This window comes from Ranitomeya imitator, chromosome 6 (assembly GCF_032444005.1).
Source record: "Ranitomeya imitator isolate aRanImi1 chromosome 6, aRanImi1.pri, whole genome shotgun sequence".
In the NCBI taxonomy this organism is placed as follows: Eukaryota; Metazoa; Chordata; class Amphibia; order Anura; family Dendrobatidae; genus Ranitomeya; species Ranitomeya imitator.
Window position 1 is genome coordinate 85182733 of NC_091287.1, and position 17043 is coordinate 85199775.

Consider the following 17043-nt stretch of genomic DNA (forward strand, 5'->3'; position numbering starts at 1 on the left):
GCAATTCTCACTGGGAAAAAGTATGACAAATAGCCTATCTCTTGAACAAACAAAACTATGCCACCAATAGGTAGCTATCCTGTATGCGAAATTGCCCACTTCATGGTGATCTAAGCCAAACCTGACACATCAATCTATAGACAGCACTGGTTAGGAGGTTTTGCTTATGATCAAATATACCTTGCCCTGTACTGATGAGTAGTAAAAACTACTAAACAGTGTTCTCTAGAAATGGATGTCTTTGGTTTGATTGATATATCTACACATATTACAGCATAAAACTCTAATGGTTTGGATATTGATTTTTAGGACAGGTATCTACAGTCAGAACTAGATGGATTGTTTTATTTTTCTGAAGGAGAGATGATTTTCAGACTTTTTCCCGGGAACCTTGTTCTTAAAGCGACACTACACCTTGGGACCGAAAGGTTGCTGTACATTCTTTTTATGTAGTAACCCTACCTGATGCCAATCATTTGCCTCCTACTGCATTTTCCTCTAAGTACGGCACTTTGTTATTTCATTCCTCCTGATTCCAAAATGGCAGCTGCAGTCGCTTTTCCTTCCTTTCCCATCCTACACCATAAAAAATCAAGGGAGGTTTGGCATAGACGAACCAGTGTACTCTCCATCATCTCCCCTAGCCACTGTCAGCCATTTTGGAAGCAAGTGGATCAAAATGCCGATCTGAGAAGAGGAGGCAAACAGACAGAAAAATATAGGGTGACACTGACTATACAAAAATTAATAGTCACTTTTTAGTCACAGCGTGGAGGGTTGCTTTTAAACTCCCTACCAGCTCTACAAGGAGGATCAGTGCAGTCGGAGATCAATATTAACAGAAAAAAAGATTTAAGATCGTATTATAAGCCTAGAGTATCAAAAGGAGAGAAGCGCTGCTGACTAGCAGAACAAGAAGATTAATCTTTATCATTTTAAATTCTGCAAGTTACAAACTTACTTGAATTCTAGAGACGTGAAGTACAGTCACAATCAAGCAACATATGGCTGTACTGCATAGTCACGTTGCACCTGCTTCATACACGATATTTTATGTGGGAGGATCCCAGCTATTTTTTGCTGAGTTAGGAAAATCTATTCAGAGAGGGTCTGCACTAATCATGACTTAGATTAAACCTTTGCATTCCCATAAAATAAATATTGAGCATTTTTTTCTAAAAACTTTGTGCTGCCCAGTTCCTGTTATTTCCCATGAATATTTGCAAATAAATTAACAACTGGGCATTACCATTCTCATTGTCTAAGGAGTGTGTCCCTGCACAAACTGTCAGCACTGATTGGACAGTATCGGAGTGCGTAGCAACACACCCCCAACCGAAAACACCCACTTGTCAATTTATTAATTTGTAAAAAGAATTACAGAGTAATAACAGAATACAGAGTTAAAAGCAAACATGCTCGAAAATTTATACACCGACTTATCAGAAGAGCAGACACGTCCTCCCTAAATTAGTTGTTGGAATATCAGTTTTTGTTGTGTGCACTTTCCTGTTAAATTATGATGTACAGAAGCTTAAAGCAAGCAAAGTCCAGTGTTAGAGATGAGCGGATCTGACAAAATTCAAATTTACCCGTTTGTGCGAATTTTCCTGGGAAATTCAATTAGCAGAAAAGTTAGTCTCCTCAAATTAAATGTTCCCTATAATACTCTCTAGATCCCAGTACATAATAAATGTCAGATGTAAAAAAAATACTTACCGTATATTCGCCTCATCGGTCACCTCTCCGGCCTCTCCGGCTGCTCCCTGCCCACTGTCCGCTCCTCCATGCCTCCGTCACATCTTACCTCTGGCCCTGTGTTCCCTCTAGGTTGGGGGTTCTGCATGTGTAGGAACCTCTGCCGGAGATGAGGTCTGATGGAAGTGCAGAGAACCGGGCAGTGATAAGGGAGCAGCGGGGCATCAATAGACAAAAGCGGTGAGTTTTGATTTTTTAACCTTTATCCAGCTCAAAACTGTGCAACAATATGGCGTTCGCAGCTGGCCACCATTTTGCTGAATTTCCATGCAACGATTTAAATAATCTGTATTCTTCAGAATGAAGATTGTTGTGAAATTAGCGTACAATTGAATTCCAGTCTAATAAATTTGCTCATCTCTACTCAGATCAGGATCAGGAATGTTGGCTATCCGTGTCCCATATAAATCAAATTTTTAGCTTCGATTAGGGGGTTGCTTTAACAGGTTAAGGACTCGTTTTTCATCAACACAGGGATCTGTAACACATTTTGTTAGATTTGTACCTACACCTATAAGGCATCTGATAGGGATACATTTCAACAGGCTAAATTTGGCATGCAATGTGTCACTAGGGAACATAATAAACACACATGTTGTATAACTCGCTCTATGGTATGCATTATAACTCCATAACTTAATAACTGACAAATGCATGTATTGTATTAATAAGACCAGTTATGTTTCTTGTTACATTAAACCCAAGCATTTGTCTTTGTACAGTGATGTGTCAGCGGTGGGTGAGACCAGCGGGTGATTGCATATAGGATGAGCACTAGCGAAAGAATGTGATTGTCACATCAGCAGTCACAGTCTGACAGACACTATGATATATATATATATATATAGATTGTCCAGAGTTATTCCTGGTAATCCCTACATAAGCAGTTTACAATGTCTGCAGCCAACCATACCCAAAATGCAAAAATCACTCGTTTCATGGGAACGTTTGAAGCAGCAAATTTGCAATAAATGGTTAGAGATTGCAGATACAAAAGTATAGGAAGACTACATTAGTAATATAGCAAGTCACATAATGTATATCCTAACTTAGACTAAAAACTGCACAAATTTCAGGGCGTTTTGACAACAAATAAGGAAGTTATGTCCATCTTTAGGAGTGTAAAGGAAGTTATGACATCAGTAAAATAACATTAGCTTAAGTCTGCCGTTTACGTGATTGACACTGCACCATGGGCCATAACATATCAGTACTCTTATTATAGGAACTCAGGACCGAGCGGGTATCAGAGACTACAGAGAGAGTCATTCCCGACACCTCGGCCTAGCTTCAAATCTTGGGCAGATGGTCCTTTGTGGCCAGGCTGGACATTTCCTATCTGCTATAGGGAGGAGGAGTTTGAAGAAACAATATATTTAATATGCAAGGTGCTCGCCTCCTTATCAGCCCACGGTCCAGTGACAGACCTTCAACTTCAATAATATAATATAAGAAGGCCTGGAAACCTGAGTCCAGGGCCAGGCATATAAAATACGGTTTGCACAATGGCAAGGTGTTCACATGTGGGGGTCAGCCTCAAAATGAATGTGATCCATAGAGGAAACAGAAGAATAACTTTAGACAGAAATGTTTAGGTATTTCTGTTATTTCTCTGTTTTTATTTTAGAACTGTTTTGCTTATTTGTATGTTGCTTTATTTTTATCCTTTTATACCTTTTCTTGTAAGTCCTGTACTTTTTATATTAAAACGTTAATAAGTTTGGTCCCTGTTTGCGCCAAAGAATTTGTAGCCTTTCATAGATTGTGTGGTCTTTTGACTGTTGGACAGTAGAATATATTTCGGGGACTCATCGCCCCGGTGTGTTTGATGAGTGGTGGCAGCGTGTTGTGTGCGTGATCTATGCTCTCTTTGCAGCCTATAACAGAGATTACAGAGTACAAGATTGAGTGAGAGGAGGCAAACTAACCTTGCAGTAGAGTAGTGTGTACTTGACAAGGGGGTTATTCCCATTTTATTGCTAGAATATCCCATCAGTGTTTTAGAGCTTTTTTTTATAAAGCTGTGAGCCCATCACCAGATCAATGTGGTGAATGTGAAATTTATGGAAACCGCAAAGTGAAAAATGTCAAGACACTTGGAAGCTGGCACGAGAACCTCAAGAAGATCCAGAGATGATAAGAACACATCATTTTTTATCCTGTAGTGAAAACAATACTTTTTAGAGTTTAGAAAGGAACACCGAAGCTTCAAAACGCGTTGCTTTATAAGATCAAAGTAAAAAAAAAGATTTGTTCATATCATCTCTGGATCTTCCCGAGGGTTCCTGTTTTACAGCAATTTGGCCTTTTCTTGTGACGTTCCATAAAGAATTTTCCAGTTGTTCCTTGAGTGAGATCCACAACCAATAATTACTGTATATCCATAGAAAGCTGGACCTCCATGTACCACCCTTTTATATATATTTTTCTTATCATGGTGCGCTAACCAGATGAATTCTTTTGTTCGCTTGTTTTGCCAAAGCTTTCAATACAGAATCAGTATTATTCTCAGAGGTCTGACCCCACAATCCATAAAATGAATGCATATCCCAGTGGTAAGCCATCACTTTATACTATGGGAATATCTCTTTAATAGCTTTCCTACCGTACAGTAGTACAGAACAGGATTTTTTTTATGTCTCTGTTCAAGATATTGTTCTCATAGCATCAAGTTACACATGAATGCACTAAGCAATACTGACCCATCTGAATGTAACCTGTACAATTCTATTATGTGATGGCCTACATTCATCCTCTATATATGACAGTGATTTACGTTTTCCACAAATATTGATCTGATGTCATTGTACATATAAGACATCAGTCTCCCTGATGACTTTACACTTTGTCTAAATATAGTAGAATCAGTGCTACCACATGGAGGTCAGATGAGGCAGCATTGCAAAAAGGTGCTGGATGAAAGATTTATTTTAAAAACAATCATTTATTTTCATGTAGGAAATATACAAAATTATCTCATTCTTACCCTTATGTATTGAACTAATAACCAATGCATCACATGCCTCTCTCCCATGTTATGCTACCTGTTTATCACCTTAACATCACAACACTTAAAGGGAACCTGTCAGCAGCTTTTTGCTATGTAATCAGAGAGCATCATGATGTAGGAGGAGAGACCCTAATTCTAATGATGTGTCACTTACCGGGCTGAGTTTTGCTGTTTCAGTACAATCAGTGTTTTAGCAGAATGAGATTATCCCTAGAGGACAACTGGTCTCGTGCCTCCCAGTCCAAGCAGCCCCCAGAACCAATCAGCAGCTTTCGGTTGATATACATTATACACAGAAAGCAGCCAATCAGTGGTGTGAGCATTCTGGACTCAGCATTCTGAGCTCTGCTATATCTGCAGCAGAGAAAACTGTGATTCTATCATAACTGCTGAACCCAGCAAACTAAGTGATACATTGCTGGAATTAGGGTCTGTGTCCTTACATTATGCTGCTGTCAGATTACATAGCAAATCCTGTCGACAGATTTCCTATAAAGTGGTTTTGTCAGCTCTTCTGAGCTACCCTATCCGTGGTTTTACTTTTTTAACAATCTCTTGGACTTAAAGAGGATCTGTCATCAGATTTCACAATGCAAACTGCATGCATTAAGTAAAACACCTGGATCTGATGAGGCTGGTGTGCTTACTTTTAAAATCCTTGATTAATTAAATGCATAATCCTTTTAAAAATGTTGTTTTCTCATGATCATTTTTTTTCCAGCAAGAAAGTTTAAGACTTCATGTGGTATTTTAAGGTAAATCAAATTTCCACCAGACTGACAGCTCTTTTCCCTTCTTCTCAACTGCTCAAATGTTGCAGCATTCAGTTAGGCCGGGTGGGTAAAGATTGAGTTTACTTCATGAACTCACTTGGACTTCTAAGCGCTTTCACTCTTTTCATATTTTTAATATAAATAATTATACAGTTTTATATGGATTTTCAAAACAAATACACCAGCTTCATCAGGTTTAAAAGATCTTATTAACAATGTATGAAGTTTGTATTGTGAAATCTGGTGACAGATCCTCCTTTTGCAAAAATGATAAATTCAGGAAAATACTTTTCCAATACTCTGGTAGATACATTAGAATGTGGGAAGTTTTGTCCGTGAAAATTAATTTAGGGGTCTTAAATGAGAACTGTACTTTCAACAAACTTTAAATAAATTAATATAGCAAAAAATGTGAGAAACTTTGTAATATATCTTAACAAAGAAATATACTTCTTTATTGATTTATGAGCCACTTCTTCTCCACTTTCTGCCTACTGAAATTGTCATCTAATGTGAAAAAACATCTCAAGACAATATGGACTGGCAGCACATTGTGGCCTCAGGTTATACCTCCTATTATAATCTATGGAGTAGGGAGAGGGGGACAGAGGAGCAAAGTGAGGAAATAACCATAGTAAGAAATATCAAGATCATATTGAGCATTCTAACAAGCCTTTTGCCTCACTCCAGAGTTAGATTCACATATAAACTGTTCAGGACTGCTATATAGTGAGTGTCCTCCATGCTTCTACTTCTCTCTGCTAAAATGAATGAAGATAAAACTGGTGGAAATGCAGTATACAAGATATATATAGGTCAGAAATAGAGTTATTCCACATGTACACAAGCAACAGTTTATTCTCAAGAGTCATTAGTAAGTTTAGTTTCCATTTAAGTTTGATGAATAAATCTCTTCTGTATAGAAAGAATCAAAGCTAAAAAAAAATGAAATAGTTGATGGTATTCTGTTTAACCCCTTTACCCCCAAGGGTGATTTGCACGTTATGGACCGGGCCAATTTTTGCAATTCTGGCCACTGTCCCTTTATGAGGTTATAACTCTGGAACGCTTCAACGGATCCCGGTGATTCTGACAATGTTTTTTCATGACATATTGCACTTCATGATAGTGGCAAAATTTATTTGATATTACCTGCGTTTATTTGTGAAAAAAACGGAAATACGGCGAAAATTTTGAAAATTTCGCAATTTTCCAACTTTGAATTTTTATGCAATTAAATCATAGAGATATGTCACACAAAATACTTAATAAGTAACATTTCCCACATGTCTACTTTACATCAGCACAATTTTGGAACCAAAATTTTTTTTTGTTAAGGAGTTATAAGGGTTAAAAGTTGACCAGCAATTTCTCATTTTTACAACACCATTTTATTTTAGGGACCACATCTCATTTGAAGTCATTTTGAGGGGTCTATATGATAGAAAATACCCAAGTGTGACACCATTCTAAAAACTGCACCCCTGAAGGTTTTCAAAACCACATTCAATAAGTTTATTAGCCTTTCAGGTGTTTCACAGGAATTTTTGGAATGTTTAAATAAAAATTAACATTTAACTTTTTTTCACAAAATATTTACTTCAGCTCCAATTTGTTTTATTTTACCAAGGGTTACAGGAGAAAATGGACCCCAAACCTTGTTGTACAATTTGACCTGAGTACGCCGATACCCCATAAGTGGAGGTAAACCACTGTTTGGGCGCATGACAGAGCTTGGAAGCGAAGGAGCGCCATTTGACTTTTTAATGCAAAATTGACTGGAATTGAGATGGGACGCCATGTTGCGTTTGGAGAGCCACTGATGTGCCTAAACATTGAAACCCCCCACAAGTGACACCATTTTGGAAAGTAGACCCCCTAAGGAACTTATCTAGAGGTGTGGTGAGCACTTTGACCCACCAAGTGCTTCACAGAAGTTTATAATTCATAACTGTAAAAATAAAAAAATCATTTTTTTTTCACAAAAATTATCTTTTCGCCCCCAATTTTTTATTTTCCCAATGGTAAGAGAAGAAATTGGAACCAAAAAGTTGTTGCACAATTTGTCCTGAGTACTCTGATACCCCATATGTGGGGGTAAACCACTGTTTGGGCACATGGGAGAGCTCGGAAGGGAAGGAGTGCCGTTTGACCTTTCAATGCAAAATTGACAGGAATTGAGATGGGACGCCATGTTGCGTTTGAAGAGCCACTGATGTGCCTAAACATTGAAACCCCCCACAAGTGACACCATTTTGGAAAGTAGACCCCCTAAGGAACTTATCTAGAGGTGTGGTGAGCACTTTGACCCACCAAGTGCTTCACAGAAGTTTATAATGCAGAACCGTAAAAATAAAAAATCATTTTTTTTTCACAAAAATTATCTTTTCGCCCCCAATTTTTTATTTTCCCAATGGTAAGAGAAGAAATTGGAACCAAAAAGTTTATAATGCAGAGCCGTAAAAATAAAACAAAAATTTTTTCCGACAAAAATTATTTTTTAGCCCCCAGTTTTGTATTTTCTCGAGGGTAACAGGAGAAATTGGACCCCAAAAGTTGTTGTCCAATTTGTCCTGAGTGCGCTGATGCCCCATATGTGGGGGGGAACCACCGTTTGGGCGCATGGGAGGGCTCGGAAGGGAAGGAGCGCCATTTGGAATGCAGACTTAGATGGAATGGTCTGCAGGCGTCACATTGCGTTTGCAGAACCCCTAATGTACCTAAACAGTAGAAACCCCCCACAAGTGACCCCATATTGGAAACTAGACCCCCCATGAACTTATCTATATGTGTTGTGAGAACTTTGAGCCCCCAAGTGTTTCACTACAGTTTATAACGCAAAGCCGTGAAAATAAAAAATCCTTTTTTTTCCCACAAAAATTATTTTTTAGCCCCCAGTTTTGTATTTTCCCAAGGGTAACAGGAGAAATTGGACCCCAAAAGTTGTTGTCCAATTTGTCCTGAGTACGCTGATACCCCATATGTTGGGGTAAACTCCTGTTTGGGCACACGGGAGAGCTCGGAAGGGAAGGAGCACTGTTTTACTTTTTCAACGCAGATTTGGCTGGAATTGAGATTGGACGCCATGTCGCGTTTGGAAAGCCCCTGATGTGTCTAAACAGTGGAAACCCCCCAATTATAACTGAAACCCTAATCCAAACACACCCCTAACCCTAATTCCAACGGTAACCCTAACCACACCTCTAACCCAGACACACCCCTAACCCTAATCCCAACCCTATTCCCAACCGCAAATGTAATCCAAACCCTAACCTTAACTTTAGCCCCAACCCTAACTGTAGCCTTAACCCTAACTGTAGCCTTAACCCTAGCCCTAACCATAACTCTAGCCCTAACCCTAGCCCTAACCCTAGCCCTAACCCTAACCCTAACCCTAGCCCTAACCCTAGCCCTAACCCTAGCCCTAACCCTAACCCTAACCCTAGCCCTAACCCTAACCCTAGCCCTAACCCTAGCTCTAACCCTAACCCTAATGGGAAAATGGAAATAAATACATTTTTTTAATTTTTTTATTTTTCCCTAACTAAGGGGGTGATAAAGGGGGGTTTGATTTACTTTTATAGTGGGTTTTTTAGCGGATTTTCATGATTGGCAGCCGTTACACACTGAAAGACGCTTTTTATTGCAAAAAATATTTTTTGCGTTACCACATTTTGAGAGCTATAATTTTTCCATATTTGAGTCCACAGAGTCATATGAGGTCTTGTTTTTTGCGGGACGAGTTGACGTTTTTATTGGTAACTTTTTCGGGCACGTGACATTTTTTGATCGCTTTTTATTCCGATATTTGTGAGGCTGAATTACCAAAAAACAGCTATTCATGAATTTCTTTTTGAGGAGGCGTTTATACCGTTCCGCGTTTGGTAAAATTGATAAAGCAGTTTTATTCTTCGGGTCAGTATGATTACAGTGACACCTCATTTATATCATTTTTTTATGTTTTGGCGCGGCGATACTAAATATGTGTACTTTTATTTATTTATTTTATTTAGATAAAGAAATGTATTTATGGGAATAATATATATATATTTTTTTTCATTATTTAGGATTATTTTATTTTTTTACACACTTGTAAAAAAATTTTTTTTACTTTTTTACTTTGTCCCAGGGGGGGACAATACAGATCGGTGATCTGCCAGTTTGCACAGCACTCTGACAGATCACTGATCTGTCTCAGAGTGCTGCAGCGTTACCAAGTGCCTGCTCTGAGCAGGCACTTGGTAAGGCACCTCCCTCCCTGCAGGACCCGGACCCGTGGCCATCTTGGATCCGGGACTTGCTGCAGGGAGGAAGGTAGGAGACCCTCGCAGCAATGCGATCACATCGCGTTGCTACGGGGGTCTCAGGGAAGCCCGCAGGGAGCCCCCTCCCTGCGCCATGCTTTCCTGCACTGCCGGCACATCGCGATCATGTTTGATCGCGGTGTGGCGGGGGTTAATGTGCCGGGAGCGGTCCGTGACCGCTCCTGGCACATAGTGCTGGATGTCAACTGCGATAAGCAGCTGACACCCGGCCGCGATCGGCCGCGCTCCCCCCGTGAGTGCGGCCGATCGCCTATGACGTACTATTCCGTCCTTGGGAAGTAGGGCCCACCCCACATGGATGGAATAGTACGTCTAATGGCAGAAAGGGGTTAAGATATCTAATCACGTTTTAGCATATATAAGAAAGAATTTCAGCCATTGATACTTGAAAAAGATTAAAATATCGTTTACCATGTCTTTACCCCATCTTGTGTCACACCTTATAATAAAACACCTCTGTATAGAACTGATAAAAAGTTAGAGGTGTCCACCCCTGAGGAATTTTTCAGAAAAACCTGTTGTGATGACCCAGTATTTCTTATTAGTTATGCCAGATGTAAATTCAGTAGGCCCCGAATCAAACTGTTGTCTGACGTATTGACTCTTTTTGTAGGTTAAATTGATATTTCTAAATGGATGAATGACTAATGTTTTCCATCTTATATTAGCTACTACAACTTATTATCTGCTATCTTTGGAAGACAGTGATACAGGGTCATTGAACAATGATGGTTGCTGATATGTTGATTACACATTGTCGAGGTTAGCCAGTTTGTTGACTTGCAAAACCTTGGAGGAGAAACTATGAAAATAGATTACTTAATTGAACAATGTGAGTTAACCTTATTCACATCCAGCTGGAAGAACACAGGACTGCTTCATTAATCATCACTGAAACCCGAGAGACGTCTTAAGGAATCCAGGTTGGGACAATCAGGTCACCTGGCCACATACATCACTGCTCTCAGTTAGCTTTCTAAGCTTGTCATTGCCTCCTCTCTGTGAGGGCCAAAGCCACTGGTGGGGTAGTCGGTCCTGGTAGCAGCTCTAATCCCGGTGAGTCAGCGGAAGGGTGAGTGTCATGATTCCAATGGCAGGGAATCACAAAAGGACAAGCACCAACGAGCTCTAGGGTGATGGAACCTGAGCTGACCGCGACCCTAAACCTGAACACACAAATAACAATAGCCGGGGAACGTGCCTACGTTGATCCTAGATGTCTCGCACCAGCCGAAGATCTAACTTCCCCTATTAGAAGAAACACAGACCTCTCTTGCCTCCAGAGAAATACCCCACAGAAATAGCAGCCCCCCACATATAATGACGGTGAAATGAGAGGAAGGCACATACACAGTATGAAAACAGATTCAGCAAAATGAGGCCCGCTAAAACTAGATAGCAGAGGATACAAAAGTAAACTGCGCGGTCAGCAAAAAACCCTTCAAAAAAACATCCTGTAATTACTTGAACTCATGTTCCAACTCATGGAACATGAGGAGCAATTACAGCCCACTAAAGCAACCAGCAGCAAAGAGACAATTATATGCAAGCTGGACAAGACAAAAATAAAGCAAAACGTGGAACAAGAAAATCAAAACTTAGCTTGTCCTGAAGATTACTGAAGCCAGAAGCTGAGGTAACAAAACACTCTGATAACCTTGATAGCCGGCGGGGAAATGACAAGAAAGCCCGGTTAAATAGGAAACTCCCAAATCCTAATAGAACAGGTGGACACCAGAGACAGCAGAACACAAATCACCCAGTACCATCAGTAACCACCAGAGGGAGCCCAAAAACTCCCAGTCATCAGAAAAAAACAAAATATCATCCAAATACACAATCATAAATTTATCCAGATATTCACGGAAAATATCGTGCATAAAGGACTGGAAGACTGAAGGAGCATTAGAAAGTCCGAAAGGCATTACCAAATACTCAAAATGGCCCTCAGGCGTATTAAATGCGGTTTTCCACTCATCACCTTGCTTTATTCGTATAAAATTATACGCACCCCGAAGATCAATCTTAGTGAACCATTTAGCCCCCTTAATGCGAGCAAACAAATCAGTCAACAAAGGCAAAGGATACTGATATTTTACGGTAATCTTATTCAAAAGACGATAATCTATACAAGGCCTCAAGGACCCATCTTTTTTGGCCACGAAAAAAAAACCTGCTCCCAAAGGGGACGAAGATGGACGGATATGTCCCTTTTCCAAGGACTCCTTAACATAATCCCGCATAGCAGTATGCTCTGGCACTGACAGATTGAACAAACGACCTTTAGGAAATTTACTACCAGGAATTAAATCTATAGCACAATCGCAATCCCTGTGAGGAGGAAGCGAACTGAGCTTAGGCTCCTCAAAAACATCCCGATAATCAGACAAAAATAGAGGAACCTCAGAAGGAGTAGATGAAGCGATAGAAATCGGAGGTGCATCATCATGAACCCCCTGACATCCCCAGCTTAACACAGACATTGTTTTCCAGTCAAGGATTGGATTATGAGTTTGTAACCATGGCAGACCAAGTACTAGAACATCATGTAAATTATACAATACCAGGAAGCGAATCACCTCCTGATGAACGGGAGTCATACGCATGGTCACTTGTGTCCAGTACTGAGGTTTATTCATAGCTAAAGGTGTAGAGTCAATTCCCTTCAAAGGAATAGGGACTTCCAGAGGCTCAAGACTAAACCCACATCGCTTGGCAAATGACCAATCCATAAGACTCAGGGCATTGCCTGAATCTACATAGGCATCGACGGAAATGGATGATAATGAGCAAATCAGAGTCAAAGACAGAATGAACTTAGACTGTAACGTACTAATGGCAACAGACTTATCAACCTTTTTTGTGCGTTTAGAGCATGCTGATATAACATGAGCTGAATCACCACAATAAAAGCACAACCCATTTTTCCGCCTATAGTTTTGCCGTTCACTTCTAGACTGAACTCTATCACATTGCATTGTCTCAAGTGCCTGTTCAGAAGACACCGCCAAATGGTGCACAGGTTTGCACTCCCGTAAACGCCGATCAATCTGAATAGCCATAGTCATAGACTCATTCAGACCCGTAGGCGCAGGGAACCCCACCATAACATCTTTAATGGCCTCAGGAAGGCCATCTCTGAACTTTGCAGCCAGGGCGCACTCATTCCACTGAGTAAGCACTGACCATTTCCGAAATTTTTGACAATATATTTCTGCTTCATCTTGCCCCTGAGAGAGAGCTAATAAAGCTTTTTCAGCCTGAATCTCCTGGTTAGGTTCCTCATAGAGCAAACCCAATGCCAGAAAAAACGCATCCACATTAAGCAACGCAGGATCCCCTGGTGCCAATGCAAATGCCCAATTTTGAGGGTCACCCCGCAGGAAAGATATAATAATCTTAACCTGCTGAGCAGGGTCTCCAGAAGAGCGAGATTTCAAAGAAAGGAACAGCTTGCAATTGTTCCTAAAATTCAGAAAACTAGATCTATCTCCAGCAAAGAACTCTGGAATAGGAATTCTAGGTTCAGACATAGGAGCATGTACAACAAAATCTTGTATATTTTGAACCTTAGCAGCAAGATTATTCAAGCTGGAAGCTAAACTCTGGACGTCCATGATAAACAGCTAAGGTCAGAGCCATCCAACCTCAGAGGAGAGAAAAAAAAAAACTTCCTCAGACTACTTTTCCTCCTACTTCAGCCCAAACATTTTGGCCGGCTATACTGTCATGATTCCAATGGCAGGGAATCACAAAAGGACAAGCACCAACGAGCTCTAGGGTGATGGAACCTGAGCTGACTGCGACCCTAAACCTGAACACACAAATAACAATAGCCGGGGAACGTGCCTACGTTGATCCTAGACGTCTCGCACCAGCCGAAGATCTAACTTCCCCTATTAGAAGAAACACAGACCTCTCTTGCCTCCAGAGAAATACCCCACAGAAATAGCAGCCCCCCACATATAATGACGGTGAAATGAGAGGAAGGCACATACACAGTATGAAAGCAGATTCAGCAAAATGAGGCCCGCTAAAACTAGATAGCAGAGGATACAAAAGTAAACTGCGCGGTCAGCAAAAAACCCTTCAAAAAAACATCCTGTAATTACTTGAACTCATGTTCCAACTCATGGAACATGAGGAGCAATTACAGCCCACTAAAGCAACCAGCAGCAAAGAGACAATTATATGCAAGTTGGACAAGGCAAAAATAAAGCAAAACGTGGAACAAGAAAATCAAAACTTAGCTTGTCCTGAAGATTACTGAAGCCAGAAGCTGAGGTAACAAAACACTCTGATAACCTTGATAGCCGGCGGGGAAATGACAAGAAAGCCCGGTTAAATAGGAAACTCCCAAATCCTAATAGAACAGGTGGACACCAGAGACAGCAGAACACAAATCACCCAGTACCATCAGTAACCACCAGAGGGAGCCCAAAAACAGAACTCACAACAGGTGAGACTCTAATTTGCATCATCTTGGGTATTTGCTGGGACTGTTCTATATACTATTGTGTGTTGGTGGTTCAATAAATTATTGTCACACTGTTTTACACTCACCCTGTGTTGTTTGAATAGTGTTCTGCCTACAGGAAGAGAGAGCGGCCATTCAGTGGTATGAGCCCTAGTCCAGGAAGTCTTTCTAAAGACAGCCGAGCCAACAGACAAGAGCACCCACTGACCCTGTGTCTCTAAACATCTAGCATGTGCACACTGTTAGGACTTGGCTCTCCTGTTCTGGTGGTGAGTCATGTGATGGCCAATATGCAGTTTTCATAATTGGTGTAATGTGCCAACTAGAGTTTTTTCCACTCCTCTCAACATTCTATTGAACATCCCTATAATCAAAGCCACAGGCTGCAAAATACTGTTTTAGATGCAAACAAATTGTGACAATAAATACACAATCAAGGGTTATATATAAGGATAAACAGATCATCCTCTCAAGTGAAAACTAAGATACACTATTTTTCCGAAAAGATGAAAAAGAATGTTTTTAAGCATATTAATGTGTGTACTGAAATTATTATGCATTTTATGCTATTTGCATTTTTTATACTAGCTTTTTACTCCTCATCATTTTTTAGGTTTGGTCAAAAATGTAGGTATCATTTTTATTGTCCACATATTTTCAGTTAATTCGACATTTGAAACTTTTTGAAATTTCACACAATTTTTGTAAAAAAAAATTGTAAAACTGGACTTGGACATGGACAAAATATGGGATAGAAAAAACAGCTAAACGGTTATACCAGACTGCAAGATTTAGCAACCCATCGCTGACACTGAGTTTAGAAAAATAAATTCTATGAACTTCATAAGTTATATACAGGGTGAATTTTATCTTGTGAGATCATTTCCTCTGTGGACATAAGTGACTTTTGTCTCTGCCCCAATTACTACAATATTTTACTAGCACTTTCATGTTAACTAATTTAGCACATACTTCCTTTAGTTATGTGACAAGCATAAATCATCTTAAATCATTGTTTTTACACTAACTTGACCAAAAGAAAATTGGCATATTAGAGCCTTTGTAAACTGAGACCTGGAATTGACACATCCAGCAGAAAACCATGTGCAGGGCTGACATTCCCCCTAAGGGTTACATCAGGCTTGAATATCAGTGCACATTGGATTAATATATGTGGAATGTTTTTGGAGTAATTTTTGTGTAATAATATGTAAATATTCTACTTACCTAAACTGTGTGGTTGGATAGCAGCCAAATCCCTCATGAAAGTATGTGAGCCCTTTCCCTAAAAAATCAAAGGCATTCTTAATAACTAATCAGTGTTCTAATCATGATCATTTGTCATATTCCTGTATGTTGATGTATGTCTCTTTAAAATAACAATATCAAATTACATTTCTTTTTTCATCCTGGGATGTTAATAAAGTGAATCAGCCTTTTCTCCCACTGAAGTATATAAACGGCTTGAGGCCTGACTTCTTCGCATAACATACATATCAATTTTGAGGAAATGATAGAGTTGAGGTGCTACTTAATTTAACCTTTAGGACATAGGTGGGCAGATAATATGTGTAGAGGCAAAACATTGAGTATCTTATTATTCAGTCTTTATGAACACAGAGCAAGGCAATCTGCATGGCAGTAATCTTGCAATCATTAAAGGCGACATATTATGGCATATGGACATCATAGAGGGGATGATCCCCTGCTTAGGCCTTCCAAGGGTTCAGCAGTCTCTGTTGCCTCCTCCGATGCCTGATGTGTTGTGAGCACCATAAACCCCCAGAAGCTTCACAGAAGTTTATTTTAAAAAAATCAAATTTTTCCCCAAAAAGGTTTTTTTAGCCCCAAATTTTGCATTTCACAAGGGTAACAGGAGATTCTCTTGAGTATGCCGGATCACAATATGTTGAAGAAAACTGTTTGGGTACACAGCAGGGCTTGGAAGGGAAGGCGTGCCATTTAACTTTTTTAATGCAAAATTTCCTGAAATAATTAGTGGATGCCATGTCGCGTTCGGAGTGCTCTTGATGTGCCTAAACAGTGGAAACATCCCATAAGTGACACCATTTTGGAAACTAGATCCCTCAGAGAACTTATCTATACGTGTGCCAAGCACCGTGAACCCCCAGGTGCTTCACAGAAGTTTATAATGTATAGCCATAAAAATAAAAAAGAAATCGCATTTTTCCTACAAAAATGTTATTTTAGCCCCAATTTTTTTATTTTGACAAGGTAACAGGAGAAAATTGACCCCAAAATTTGTTGTGCAATTTCTACTAAATACGCAGATAATCCTTGAGTGGTGAAAAGCAAAGAGTGAAGTTTTGGAGCGCAGATTTTGATGGAAAGGTCTGCAGGTGTCATGTTTGCATTTGGATAGCCCCTGATGTGCCTAAACAGTGGAATCCCCCATAAGTGACCCGATTTTGCAAACTAGACCCCTCAAGGAATGTATCTATATGTGTGAGCACCTTGGACCTGCCTGTGGTTCACAGAAATATATAATGAAGAGAGGTGGGAATAAAAAAATCAATTTTTTCCACGAAAATGTTATTTTATCCCAAAATATTTTCTTTTCAAAAGGTAACAGGAGAAAATGGAATCAAAAATGTGTTGTTCAATTTCTCCTGAGTATACAGATACTACATATGTGGGGGTTAACTACTGTTTGGGCACACGGCAAGGCTCAGAAAAGGA